At 45.0% G+C, this 14,494-nt stretch overlaps 1 protein-coding gene across 18 annotated transcripts in view; it reads right to left on the minus strand.

Annotated features, from left to right (window-relative positions):
- The window catches only part of FAM20B (FAM20B glycosaminoglycan xylosylkinase), a 42,171-nt gene extending 32,979 nt beyond the window's left edge, over positions 1-9,192 (minus strand). For 4 of the 18 annotated variants that reach the window (XM_079108074.1, XM_079108060.1, XM_079108061.1 and 1 more), the window contains exons 1-2: positions 8,993-9,190; positions 2,021-2,090 (exon numbers count right to left, since the gene is read on the minus strand). The gene's annotated coding sequence lies outside the window, so the exon portion shown is untranslated. Of the gene's footprint in view, positions 1-2,020; positions 2,091-8,376; positions 8,862-8,992 lie in introns of those variants that run through there. The other 14 variants (XM_079108063.1, XM_079108062.1, XM_079108059.1 and 11 more) reach the window with 9 other exon arrangements.
- Between the last annotated feature and the right edge of the window lie 5,302 nt (positions 9,193-14,494).

Raw genomic sequence — 14,494 nt, forward strand, 5'->3', positions numbered from 1 at the left:
CTCAATTTAAGTATCTGGCTGATGTTAGAGGAACAGATATAGAAAAATGTGTCACTGCAGAGGTCTGGAAATCGTGATAAAATTCGACACACATGGCTGCTAAAGAACATGATACCTGGCCCAATGCTATTACTACTTTACTGGACATCCTATGAGCCACCAGTGAGGTTCTAAGCCTCGCTAGTAGCAGAGTCCCATTGAATTGCCCTGATTTAGGCTGACAATTTCACACTTACTACTTCTGAAGTTACATAGAAGAAATCCCAATCTCTTTTCATAGCAACTAAAAGTGAAATTTTCAGTAAATAAAAGCTGCATTTTTTTGCATTTCCAATTCAATGTTCAAGACAGGCCCTTCTACATATGTGGTATATAATGCACTTTTTGATTAAGTGCCACAAGGCAAATAAATGTTCAGTTACAAACATTTCATGCAGAGGATTAGTAACAGAGATCTGGGGCAGAGGAGTAGATTTATTTAATAACTACTACATAATCATATTTATCTCCCTCCCCTCCATCCTGAGTAGGAATAATTGCCTGTTTCAGCAAAATTCTGAAGGTTTGGTGAGTATAAGAAGATCTGAATTTATTAGGAGCTTTCTGTTGACTGTCTACAAAGAGAGACACCAACAACTCCTCGTATCAAGGGATACTTTTTTCTCTTGCATTTGGAATGGTTTGTGATTTCCTTTTTTTCCCTTTTTAATTGATTCTATTTAGTTATATATAACAATAGGATTCATTCTGACATAATTATAAAAGCAAGGGACATAATTTGTTCAATCCCTAGTACTTTCCCTTTCCTTCCACTCCTCCCCCCTTTTTCCTTTCCTTCTACTGATGTAACTTGCTTTGACAACAATATGCAGTGGAAGTACTTCACGCCATATCTGCACCTGGGACTTAAAGAGGCCTGGCAGCTTCCACTTTTACTCTTGGGATCCAGCCACCACATAAAGAAGCTTAAGCTAGACAACAAAATGAATGACCTATTCAGAGAGAAGCCCGGCTGGCCCCTAGCTATTCTGGTCAACATAGCTAAAGTGCCAGAGAGTGAAATGAAGTTATCAAGGGCATTCTAGTCCCAACTGAGTTGCCAGCTGAACAGTCACATAAATGACCTCACCTTATACCATGTGGGCAGAAACTAAGCAGCTGAGAACAGGCTGGCCTCAAACTCTCAATTCTCCTGCATCAGTCTCCCTGGTAGCTGGGACTACAGGCACCACCACACCTAGTTTATTAATGTCTCCTGAGGAACAATATACTCATAAAAAAGTTATAGAACACTTCTCTCTTTCCTGTGCTCACCGAGATGTTTAGGAAGGTATATAATTAAGAAAGTCTCTTAAAAAAAAAAAAAAAAAAAGAAAGAAAGAAAGAAAAAGAAAGTCTCTTACAGGTAACACAAGGGCTAGGGGTGTAGCTCAGTGGTAGAGTACTTGTCTACCACGTGCAAGGCCTTGAGTCCAATCCCTAGTACTGCAGAAAAATCATTTAAAGGTAACAGAAGAAGGAAAGGATTCTCAACAGGATTACTAAAATCCACTTACAAACTTTAGAGCTCTACTCAGACATATGTAGCTCAATCAAGGCTCGTCTTACACATTTAGACAAGTATACATACTCAGTTTATAATGCGTAATCCTTTATATTTTAGCCAATGCAAATAATAGCAAAAAAACAATCTGTTAGTATAAAAAGTAGACACATACACACACACTTTCACCCTGGGCTGAGCTTTTTTTGTTTTTTTCACTGGTAGTGACATTACAGAACTGTGTTAATTATTAGCTGTTATGAATTTATTTATGTCCCTTGCTCCTTATGTAGTCTCTCCTGATGGTTAGTGGCAGTGATTATAAGTAAAATCAAGAGCATTTAGAAATCTTGGTGCTTAGCAATGTGTCCTTCCTTCCAGGAAATCAAAATCTCCAATACCAAACACCAAGTTTTTAAATCTAAGTAAATGCCAAGAACCCCCAGAAAATGAGCCCACTTCTGTTCTGACACCTACTTGCCTGCCACAACGGCACATTCTTCTCCCTCTTCATCTTCAACTTGGAGTCTTCAACTAAAATTCAAAACTAACACAAAATAATATCATTAGTGTCTGTAGGTATTTTTCCTTTCTTTGTCAATTCTCCACTTAAGAAATAGCTTCTTAATTCACCTTCTTATTCTAAGAATGTAGCAGAGAGATAAAAAGCATATACTCTGGATTCAGAACACCTGGGCCTGGCCAGCACTGTACAGCATGTCTGTAATTTCAGCTATTCAGCAGGCTAAGCAGAACAATCACAAGTTCAAGGCCAGTCAAACTTAGCCAGATCCTATCTCAAAATTTAACAAAAAGGTTGGAGTATAGCTCAGTGGTAAAGTGGTAAAATGGCAGTATCATTAAAAAAAAGGAATGCCCGGGCCTGACTGCATGCTCACCTCCTAATGTGGTGAAAAATGGGAAACGAAAACACTACTACCTAACGTACAGGGTTGTTAAAGTGAATGAGAATACCATGGATACCATGTTAAGACTAGTGCCTAAAAGAATCAAACCAGTCACTTATTAGTCATTGTTACCCTATCAAAACAAAGATGACCTCCTAACAGAAAAAAAGAATGACAAAGAAAATAACCCTGCTGAAGTCAAAATCCTATAATCTTGTATTTTTAGTTACATAACTGGGGGGCTGAATATAAACATATATATACATATACATATATATATAAATAATTATTATCATTAACGGTTTAGTGGTAGTCTTGCATCCCTGAACCAAATCCCTTCCCAAATCTGTAGAAGGAGATAAAACTATAACTATAAGGTATCTTCAAAGTACGATGGGAAGCAGAGGACTGGGAGTCTATGTCACCAATATGACTAACCTGTTTCTTTCCTCTACAAAGTTCAATTCTACTACATTCAACGTAACCAAAACAGACGAGGAGCATGAACTCACTCGATTTCACAAAAAAAAAAAAAAACTGAAATCGAATGCCTTTCACAGTAGTCTTCGGTTTCAAAAACTAGTTTTAAGCCAGACAACTCTGCATGTCTTAAAGCTCTTAAGATAAGCCTTGAGAAAAAGTTACAGGTGTATAAAACCCAACTCCCACATAGTCCAAAGTGGTCAAAGTGTTAGATTTTCCTTGTTTTTCAGTCCACTTAAACATTCATACAGTATCTGTAACCTGAGACTCTTACATGAGGTCCTCTTAACAACTCCCTGTGAAGGTAGTCAACTAAAAGGATCGCCAGGCATTAAAGATGTATTAAGACAGCCTTTTCCTCCTGGGTATGAGACAAAAAATATAACAGGCAATAAAGTGGGTTCTCTTTTTGGCAAAAACCCTGCAGTCTGTCCTGTGTAAGCCTTAATTCAGGGAAACCCTCTAACCTTCTTCCTTGAAAAATGAAAAACTTAGCACATACTGCTAGCAATGATTTTTTTCAAAAAACCAAGACAGTGTTCAGTGATACAGACACTCAGTGGAAATAAGTATGAATTTGCACTTTGCTTTAAATAAGTTCGGTATTAATGAAGTTTCCTATGTTTTAGATATTTCACTTCTCAACTGTCAGAGCGTAACCACCAATTAAGGCTATATTACAGAATGCTATTACTATACAGTGTAGGAATATGGAATTTTGAATATTTTCCTTCAGCTTTTTATACCCTTATCTTTTGTGTGTGTGTGTGTGTGTGTGTGGTACTGGGGATTGAGCCCAGGGCGCTCTCCCAGTGAGCTATATAAATCCTCAGCCCTTTTTATATTAATATGAGACAGCATCTTTTAAGTTTTCCAGGCTGGCCTGGAACTTGTGATCCTCATGCCTCAGCCTCCGGAGTAGTTGGGATTACAGGTGTGCACCACCTCGCCAGGCAGACTTTCATTTTAAACGTTCAATTCACCACAGTTCTTGGGAAGGTTATAAGCTTTATGTAATAATTATACTTTAATTTTTTCTCTTGAGATATGGTCTTGCTATGTTGCCCAGACTGGCCTTGAACTCGGGCTCAAGCAGCCCTACTGCCTGGGACTATGGGCGTGCCACTGTGCACAGCTATCATTTCATTTTTTTTTTTTTTTTGCGGTACTGAGGATCTAACCCAGGGCCTTGTGCTTGACAGGCAAGCACTCTGCCAACTGAGCTATCTCCCCAACTCAGCAGTTAATTTTTAATCAAATATTCTCAGGAAAGCTGAAAGCTCACAGGAAAACACTTTCAGGAATAGCAGAATCTTCAAACGGGTCTGTGCTGAAGTGATGGCTGGGCCCCTCCAGAAATGACCACTTTGTTAGAGTATGAATACAGCACGCATACACTTTTTGGCGTACCTATCTCTTCTACTATATTGTGAGTCCTTTGAGAACAGGAAATATATTTTACTCTCTCTTTGTATTTTCAAGAGCTTAGTACAGTGCAGGGCAAGTGAGTGACACTTGATAAATGTCTGTTGAATAAGAAAAGTGAAGAGCAAGGAGAATGACTTCTACAGTTATGAGCATTCTTCTGACAAGCAACACAGTGGTGTAAAGATGAAGTCTTTTACAGACACAGGGAAATAAGCCCTGGAAAGCATTCAGTACAGTAAAAATACAGAAGTACATTTACTAATTTTATATGCTGATTTTAAAATTGCTGAAGTCGCTGTCTTTTGTATACCAAGCTCCCTCCTTCTAGGCTAGGGCTGTTGTTAACCTGGTTCCTGATGCTGGCTGGGAGTGGGAGGAAAAGATCTGGGAATGCTAAGAGGAAGAATGGAGACCGTCCAAGAAGACACTGCCCAAGAATGATACAACACAGGGCTGAAACCAGATCTTCAAGTATTATTGCTTGAAACACTACTGCTTTCATACCATTTCTTTTTTAAGACAGGAAGAACCACACAAACATATGCATCTATACAGGGTGCAAATTCACTGAGTCAAGTAAGAAACAAGAAATGAATAAAAAAGGTCTTTGTGCAGCCGAAACCATGGTTATCAAATTCAAGTACCGATACCCAGAAGAGCTGGTGGAACCTCATGTAGCTGCTTTACTCGATCTCTGGAAGCAGCATGGTCCGGGTTTCAACTCTCCAGAAGATTAGAAGCTGAACTCAAGCTTTCCTGCCCCCGAAAGAAGGCAGGAAAAGAAGGCCTATTTAAAGCAGATTAAATAATTCAAAAAGCAGAGGGGCCAAACAACCTACATTTCTCAATCACCTCAAAGCCTTGCATAATTACTGTCAGTAATGTACGCTAGTAATTATAACCTTGAGATAATAAAAAGGTTAAACTATATTGCTTAGAAAGCAAAATATATAGTACCTTGAAGAAGTTCTCCATAAAAAAATATGGCTAAAATAAGAAATTTTTAATAAAACACCTTATTTTCACAACATTTGGCAAAAAAGGTATTGCCACACATACACAGCAGAACGTCAAGGGTTGAGGGCACAGAATGACAGACTTTACTGCCTCACCTGTACTTGTTTCTTTTGACACATTTATAATTTTATATCTTTGACCTCCTTTCATAATGTACCCACATGAGCACACTCTTCTCCAAGGGGCTATTACCTTGCCACCATCAAACACAAACCAAAGCACAGTGTCCTTTTTCTTTATCGGCCTCCACTTCTTATCTCACACTGGGATGACGGTTGCACTCCAAGATGTTTTAGGTTCACAGACTTGCATTTCTTCATTTGTTTTTGGTAAGAGAGACCAAATCAGAAGAGAGACCTTTGCATTATATTCTGTCAGGTGATATTAGAAGTTGGTCAGAACCTGGTTTCAGCAGCAAAGTAAGGCCTTCTGTTCCGCACCCGGGTCCACACTAATACATGCATTAGGCCTTAGGAATTACAGAGGCAGCTAAGGGAAGGGAAAGAGGAAGAGATGAACAGGTATGGAAGGAGGAGCTACTGGAGAAGCACCTGAGGGAGGAATAACATCCCTCTTCCCCTTCCAATGTGGGGGAAGAGAGAAGGACAGTCAGTCAATGCTGCTAGCATGGCCATTATTACCAAGAACTCTAAGGTGGTTGTTGTTGGTTTGTTTTTGGTACTGAGGATTGAACCCAAGGGCATTTAGCAACTGAGCCCCAGCCCCAGCCCTTTCTATTCTTTATTTTGAGACAGGGTCTCACTAAGTTGCTTAAGGCCTTGCTAAGTTGCTGAGGCTGGTCTCAAACTTGTGATCCTCCTGCTCCAGCCTCCTGAGATACTGGGATTACAGGCATGCACCACCACACTTGGCTCTAAATTCTTTCAGCAATGCAAAAACATTGACTATCCAACCAACTGCTCAGTTATCCTAGCCACCACAGGCTGTAGGAGCAGGTCTGTGAACCTGCACTTGACTGGAGCCTATACGGGCCGCAAGTAACTAGAACACCATATAGGATGGAGCCGTCAAGGCAGCTCCAGCTAATAACACCCTTCACAGATACTCACCCCTACAGCACATTTCCAACAGAAAATCTGAAACACATTTTTCTTGACTTTATTTTTTCTCCTGATAAAAAGAGGAACTAAACAATTTGGCATCTGTACTAGAATATTTCTGCTTCCCCCAAACAATTTCCAATTTGTTAACTCAACAAATACTTTCTCACACCCACTAGGTGCTAAGCACTGCTACGTGCCTATTACAACAAACTGTAGGGCCTTGTTGTAACTGCTCCCCACAACAATTCACAAAACCACCTGGCACTCAGTCCAGGGTGACCTGACTACAGATTTAGAAGATAGTCTCCTTTTCCTTGCCTGCAACTGTGTACACAAAATACCAACAGAAGCCTCCTCCCTCTATTATCAGAGTATAGCAATCACCAAGAGGGGCCTACTGTGGTTAGCTGTTTTAAAAAGTTATCAATCATAAGAAATGAAGTATCTGGATTCAAGGCTTATACCACTGAAATGACAGTCACACAAAGTACAGGAAGAAGTCTGTCTGGAAAGTAAACAAAGAAAATTCCATTCAGGAATTCAATATTCAGAAATAATAAAAAGCATGAGCTTTAAGGCTGTGTGAAAGAAGATTTACAAATAGGGCTGGGTTTGTGGCTCTGGCAGAGTGCTCGCCTACCATGTGTGAGGCTAGGTTTGACTCTCAGGTCCACATATAAAATAAATGAATAAAATAAAGGTCTATCAACATCTTAAAAAATATTTTAAGAAGAAAATCTACAAACAGAAACCAAGAGAACTAAAAGTCAGAGCATAAAATAACTATGACACAAAGAATTATGAAAAATAAAGATAAAACTGAATTGTTCATTCCCTATTCCACAGCACCCAGAAAGAAAAGAGGGGCAAGAATTTTCATTCTTTCAACAAAACACCCCCATTACCAATTCTAAACAAAGCAAATCCACCTCACAAATTCACCAGGAAAGTAATGAACTCCTAGGGTTCTTGATCATCTCTACCGCCATCATTTTTTGTCACTGTACTATGTCATGAATGAGAATGAGTCTGAATTACTTGCAGTGCCCTGTTATTTTCTTTTGACAAGCAATTTCAAATGTGGAAGACCTCCTGTTGACTGATTCTACTGTATGGTTCTCGGGGCCAAAGTTTTACATTGCCACAAACTTTTAAAAAATTTTTCCTTTTTTTTTTTTTCCCCCCTCCAGTCTGGAGATCAAACTCAAGGCCATGATATGCTGGGCAAGGGCTCGACCTGAGTTACATCTCCAGGCCAATAATTTAATTTTAAATCTACCTCAGATTGGTAGAGTCAAGGCATGTCTAGTTGATAACTAATATTTGTGGAAGTACTCGAAGCTCAGCTCAAAGATGCTGCATACATTCAAGGAATTTAATACAGAAGCACAATGAGGTCCTTTGCCCAATTTAAAAAAAAAAAAAAAAAGAAAAGCCAAACCCAACCACAGTAAAATTTATGCACTACTTTACAACGATGAAAAGCAGGGCTAATAAGTGGCAATCTCAACTTTACTCCATCACAGATTTATAAAGTCCTAGTCTTTAATAGCGAAAAGACCCCACATTGCTACTACTTCACTACCTTCCAAGGTGAGAAATCAAACCTCCACAGGGCAAGTGGGTAAAGATGACACTGATACCTGGCCCTGGACCCCAGCGGCACTATCAAGCACCTCCTCTGATCCCTAATTAGAAACTCCTTCCCCAACCCAAGGGTGACACGGCCTTTAAGAGGGCTAATTCCACAATGACCGGTGCCCGTGCTCTCCGCTTTCCTCCAACACCCTCCACCCCTTCCCATGCGGAGACTGGCAGGTAACAAAAACCCATCTGGTATCAGACCCCACAATCAAGGGCACAGCGTGACCACTGCCCACGGTCAGCATTAACGGCAACGTTCGGGCAGCTCTGACTCGCGGGGCCGGCGCACCCGGAAATGAAATCTCCAGCACAACCCACTTGGGACTGCCGTGTCGTTTCCTTAAGTCGTGTCCGCTGCCAGCGCCAGGCGCACGACCCGGAGAAGACCGCGGGCCCCGGGCACCGCTGCCCTCGCCGCCGGCCTGCAGGTCACCCGCGCTGCTCGGCCACGCGGCGGGCCCGGTAGGGACTCCGCGAGCGCGCGCTGCCCCCGGGCCGCCGCAACGGGCGCTCGGCAGGACTCGAGGCGGCAGCCGCGCCAGTCGCCTCTGGGGACCGCGCTCGGCGCGAGAGCGGGTCACCAGAAGGACCACGGGCGACCCGGGCGGCCCCAGGTAAGGCCCGCGCCTCAGGCGGGCCGGGAGGCGGCGGCCGAGGCCGCGTCCCTCCTGCCGTGACCGTCCGCAGGGACGCGGGCTCGAGCCAGCCTCCGGGCGGCCGCGGCCCCCAGCCCGGGACCCGCCCGCGGCGCCCCGGGACGGCTCGGGCACCGGCGCCCGGCCCCGCGGGGAGGCGCCCCGCCCCCAGCGCGCGCCGCGCCCCGCCCGCCGCCGGCCCGTACTTTCCCGCCGCGCCGCGCCGCGCCGGGCGGGGGTCGCGCGCCCTCCCCGCCCCGCGCCGCTCACCTGTCGGGCCCTAGGCTCGCTCCATGGCCGCCCGCGCGGTGCGGTGCGGCGCGGCCCCGGCCGCCCCCGCCGCCTCCGGGGAGGGGCAGCCCCACGCCGCTCTCACCGCCCCCAGCCGCCGCCGCCACTGCGGCTCCCGCCCACCCGCGGCCCGGCCATTCCCTGGCCACCTCTCCGCGCCCGAGCGGCGGTCCCACACCCACCCCCCGCCTCCGCGGCCCCGACTCTTGGTACGGTCCCAGCGTAACGCCGGCCGGGCCGCCAATCCCGCGGCGCCCGCGGCGCGGCCCCGCCCCCGCCCTCCGGTGGGCGGGCCCTGCCGGACGCGTCCCGCCCGCCCCGCGCAACCCTTTCGGGCCCGGACCGGCCGCTTAACTCTAGCCGCGCCGGATCCTGGCTCTCCTCTCTTCCCCGCCCCGCTTACATAAACCAGCCTCCCGCTTCTCTCTGGCCTTCGCCTTTTCTTTCCTGCTCTTATGCAGGTGGGCAGCCAGGCAATGGGACCCGAGAGTTGCAATTCCATGGTCAAGTTCTGTTTATGAGGAGCAATTTGCTCCTCCCTTTTGGCCCTTTGGATTTGTCTTGGCTTCTGCTTGGAGGTTCTTCTTATCTAAAGGTAGCTTCCCTTGGTGGAAAGAAGCTAGCCTTACCACACTGAGCGCAAATCTCTCTTCCGGCCAGAGCAAATTCCCTGTTACACACTTTGAATAGCATTTAACTGAATTGTGAATCGTTTGCTGTAAATTAGTTGTTTTACATATGTACCTTGCAATAGACCATAATCCTCGTGAGGGTAGGTCGGTGGCATCTTGGACTCAGATGCTCTGCAATCGGGGCCCCTGATAAATGAAGGAAAGCGTCTTCCTCCCCTTAGGGTATATGCTTTCCACTGACTTCATGCAGCACATCCCCTGTATCGTTCATTCAACGTATCTTGCACTTTGTGTGCCTGACCCTGATATAAGATAATGCAGTTTGCTCCATGGAATAATATTTGTGTGTCTGTAGAGGGGAGGTACTCAGCTGTTCCTTTTTTCAGCGAGGAAAGACTGAGCTGACTACTCTGGCACCACTCGCCACAATTTCTTCAAGGAGCAAATTGTATTGGAAAGAACTCTCCTTTATTGGCTGAATATTGGATGTGCCTCTTACTGTGTCTGAGCATTAGTTTCCTTATCTGGAAAATGCGAACTTATCACAGTACTACTTCACAGGGTAGTTGTATTAAATTAGGCAATATGTGAGAGAAAGTACTTGCAAATCATTGTGTGAAGTTAGTTGTTATTCAGTTGTGTATTGAGCAATTTCTATCAGTAGGTCCTAGATAAATAATTGGGTTTGACACCCACTAGATAATTTGACTAGGGGGGGCAGCATTAATCACTGCAAGGAGCATACTGTCTAATGCCTTTTATGGGATGTATTGAAAGGTTTGGTTTCATTATCTGACCATGGAATATATAATTCTTGAGAAAATTAGCTGGGTGGTAATGAGAATCTACCTTATTTCTCTACCAAGGAACATAGGTCTGTCTGCAGTCAGCTAATCTCCCTCAACTTTGTTCAACTGCATCAGAAGATCGAAAAGCCAAAGGGTAAACCAACAGTTCTCTAAGACACTTTTACCCAAATGTGTCCTTTCTTCTGTGCAACTCTGATAAGGACAGTGAGGGTAGATGCTCCACCTGTCACTACTCAGGAGAAGGTCAGCTCATCCTGTAGCCTCAGCTTTCTGGACAAATGGCCCCTTCTGTGTTTAAGGATTTTTCGGAGAGGGAGAGCTCATGGCTTCTGGCAGCAACTCAGGCCAGCGCTTACTTCCACACGCCCATTTCACATGCCATAGGATAGGCCATCTCTCCTCTTCCGTCCTTAGAGATGTGGAGCCATGGGTTCAGGGCCTCTGTGTCAAAAACTTTCAAATGGCAAAGTTGTTCTGACTTCCAGATTCGTCTTTACCAGGCTACATTACCCAGGCCCTTTGTGGCTGTATGTGCAGCAGCACCACCATGTCCAACACTCCATGACATCAGTGTCTGCCTACTACTCCAGTGACAGCATAGCAGTCAATATATTTCAAGTGTCATGAGGGATGCAGTCACTTTAGAAGGGAGGCTGCATGACTAGCACACAGCAAGCAGCGGCAAGGAATACAGGATACTTAAATTATGCAGCGCAGACTGTCATCCCTGGAAGAATCAGAGTCCAGGAAGACAGTGTGGGCTGGATATTGTGAGGGAGGGCAGATCGAGGTGAGCAAAGTATGGGTGGAAGGGGAACAATATGAACCCCAGTTAGGCTGTGCCATGTGAACTTATAACAGATATCCTGGGCAGATAATGCATGGTAGGAGAAGTGTTCAGTCATTTACTCATTCATTCATTCATTTAATGAATGTCTACCAAGTGCCAGGCACTGAGCTAGACCCAGGCCATGCAGAGATGAAGAAAGCCTGACTCAGGTCCTTGAAATCTCACAGGCTAGGTGGAACCCCCACTAGGAGGGTCAGAGCACTTCGTCAAGACTTCCGTGATTCTCCTTTCCACACTCGTGTGATGTACTGTGGTTGTAGGTGTCTGAGCTCTTTGCCTGTCTCTCCCCTGTCTGCAAACCACAAGGTTCTTTTTGAAAGATGCAGACTGTGACTTTATTTCATCTTTTTCCCCACCTGGCTAGTGGAGTACCTGCCCTGCACTGACATGTTGCAGTGCATTGAATTGAAACCAGGGCAAGAATTCAGATGTCTTCCTCCAACTGTGGGCAGTGGACATCTTCAGCAGAGAAGTCTTGATTATTAGCCTTTGACCCCCAGAGGCTTGTCCATGGCCTGGGAATTCATTCGGCACGTATGGTCCCAGTGTGAGTCTCCAGACTCACTTCCTGTGAACTTTTATCCTCCATCCTCAAGGGTCACTTGCTGCCCATTCTCTGTGCCCTGGATGTGATCACACCAGTTCTTCCTCCAGGTCCCCCGTCACCTCCACCTGTAGAAACGTTACGTGTCTCTCAGTGCCACTTGCTCATGAAGCCTTCCGTGGCCCTTCCCGTGGCCCTTCCCGTGGCCCGTGCTTCCCTCAACTTGAGAGCACACTTTATTTGTACCTCTCTGGTGGTAGGGTTTGCATTGAAGTCTTTGGGGCCTATCTGTTGCCATTCCCATGGTTAGAAGGCCTTTGCTGCCAAGGACAGTGTTGCTGACATCTGTCTCTGTGGGGCCACTGCTGTCTGTGGCCATGTGGACACGCCACACGTGGAAGGGAGTGTGAGGAGAGCAGGTCCTGAGCAGGTGGGGAAGCGGGTGCTGAGGCTCCTCACTGGCTTCCTTCATCATTGCCAGAATTTTTCTAAAAACGGTTCAGAAGTTCCCTGTCTCTGCCAATTTGTTGAGCCCCAAAACCCCAGTGACAGTCCCGCAAGTCCCAAGGCAGAAGGGAAGTATTGTCTCACGGTGCTTGCGCTTGTGAAGGGAACACACACACTTTCTTTGAAGCCACTTAACACCCACAATGATGGATCCCCCTGAAACTCATTAAGAGAATTCTGCATCAAGCAAGTGGAGGGAGCCCTAGGAAGCTCGTGCTCGTCCACGGTGCTGGGAGCCTTGGAAAGGATGACCGGGAAGGTTAGTGAGTGAGGAGGGCTGGTGTTCCTCTTTCCCTGCCAGGAGCATGTCACTGCCTCCCAGGGACACTTGTTCTCTGCGGCCGGCTCTCTGTGGACAGCAGCTCTTGCATCTTTCCCAGTGGAACGGATGCCTGTCTTTCATTTTGCCACCAGCTCTGCAGAGCGACTCCCAGCACCCCCTTTGCCTCTGGCAATGGATGGCCCACTTAACCCTCACGTGGCCCCTCTGTTAATGCCATCTGAGCAAACCACTCATGTCCCAGCCACGGCAGACTTACACTTACATGCACAGGCGCACACCCAGCTCTCTGCGGAGACATTCTGCATTATGTTCTTAAAGTGGTGGAAATCTTTCAGTGTTTTTTTTTTTTTTTTTTAAAGAGAGGCTTTATTGAGATATAACTTACCATAAGACTCACTTGTCTAGAGTGTCCAATTCAGTGCCTTTTAGTGTATTAATAGAGTTGAGCAACTGCTGCTCTACTCCAATCTTAGGACATTTTTGTCACCCCCCCCAAAGTAATATAGACTAGTTTCTCTTTTATTCTGAAAATACATTTATCTGTGGAGTTGTTTTTAAAATCTGTACATTAAAAGCAAAAAAAAAAAAAAATACAGTTAGGGCTGGGGTTGTGGCTCAGTGGTAGAGCACTTGCCCAGCACGTGTGAGGCACTGGGTTCGAGCCTCAGCACCACATATAAATAAATAAATAAAATAAAGGCATTGACAACTAAAAAAAGAAAAAAGAAAAATACAGTTAGGGGAAAGTTAAACTTCTAGAATTAGAATGTAGAGGAGCATGACTCTCAAAGCTATCATTAACTGGCGTGTTTGGGAATAGTAATTTAATTAACCACTCCAGCTTGTACACTTTGTTGTGATACGTACTCCTCAGTAAATGTCTGGGGTTATGTCTCTGAACATTTTTCCATTTGTTGTGGCCCTCGCTATGACATATATGCCTTCAAATGGGTCGAGCAGAGATAACACGGCAAATTCCAATTCACTAATTCTTACAAGGCAGTAATTTTGTAATGTGCTTAGGTATGGGACCTCATGTACGTGGGTATTTAATACAGACTGTGTGTGATGAAAGCTTTTTAATTTTTATTAACTCAATTTAATGCTTGAAGCAATTATAATCATGTGGAAATTCCGGGTCCTCAAAGACTTCACTTTGAGGCCCTGCTCAGAAAGCCAGAAAGCTTCCCCAGGCACAGGCAATGTGGTAAGGAGTCCGGCAGGAGACAGCCTTTCCTGTGGCCAACTCAAGGATGTACAAGATTGGCAGTTCTCATGCTGGCTACACAGGGGAGTGGTTGGTTAAGTATCTTTATGTCGGCCCCCATCCTCAGAGATGTGAATTAATTGTTATAGGGTGGTATCCTAGCAAGGGTATTTTTTAAAAGCACTCAGTTTATTTTAGTTTGCAACCAAACTTAAGAACCATGGTCCTGTTAGCAACTAAACCAGGATCACGTTAATAGATTGAATCATGTGAAACTGCCATCTATAAAGGAAGAATCAGTTGAACACTGGCAATTTTATATGGTTTAATCTTATGCATAGGCATTTGGTTTTTATTTTCAGGAGGAGGTACATCCAGCAGTGAGCAAGAAGGAGAAAGAACTGACACGAAAGTCAGTACCCCGTGTGGTCAAGATGCTGGCTTTTCAGTAGACGAGACCCCTACATCTTCCTTCCAGTGAAGGAAACCTAAACATTCAGAAGCTGGGCCTGCCAGGCACAAAGGAAATGAGCAAAGCAGAGCAAGGGTAGGACCACCAGGAGTGTCAGGAAAGATGACAAATCTTCAAAAGCATTTACACTTAAGTATAGACACACACACACACACACACACACACACACGCACAGTC

This window comes from Sciurus vulgaris, assembly GCF_902686455.1.
Source record: "Sciurus vulgaris genome assembly, chromosome: 12".
Taxonomy (NCBI): domain Eukaryota; kingdom Metazoa; phylum Chordata; class Mammalia; order Rodentia; family Sciuridae; genus Sciurus; species Sciurus vulgaris.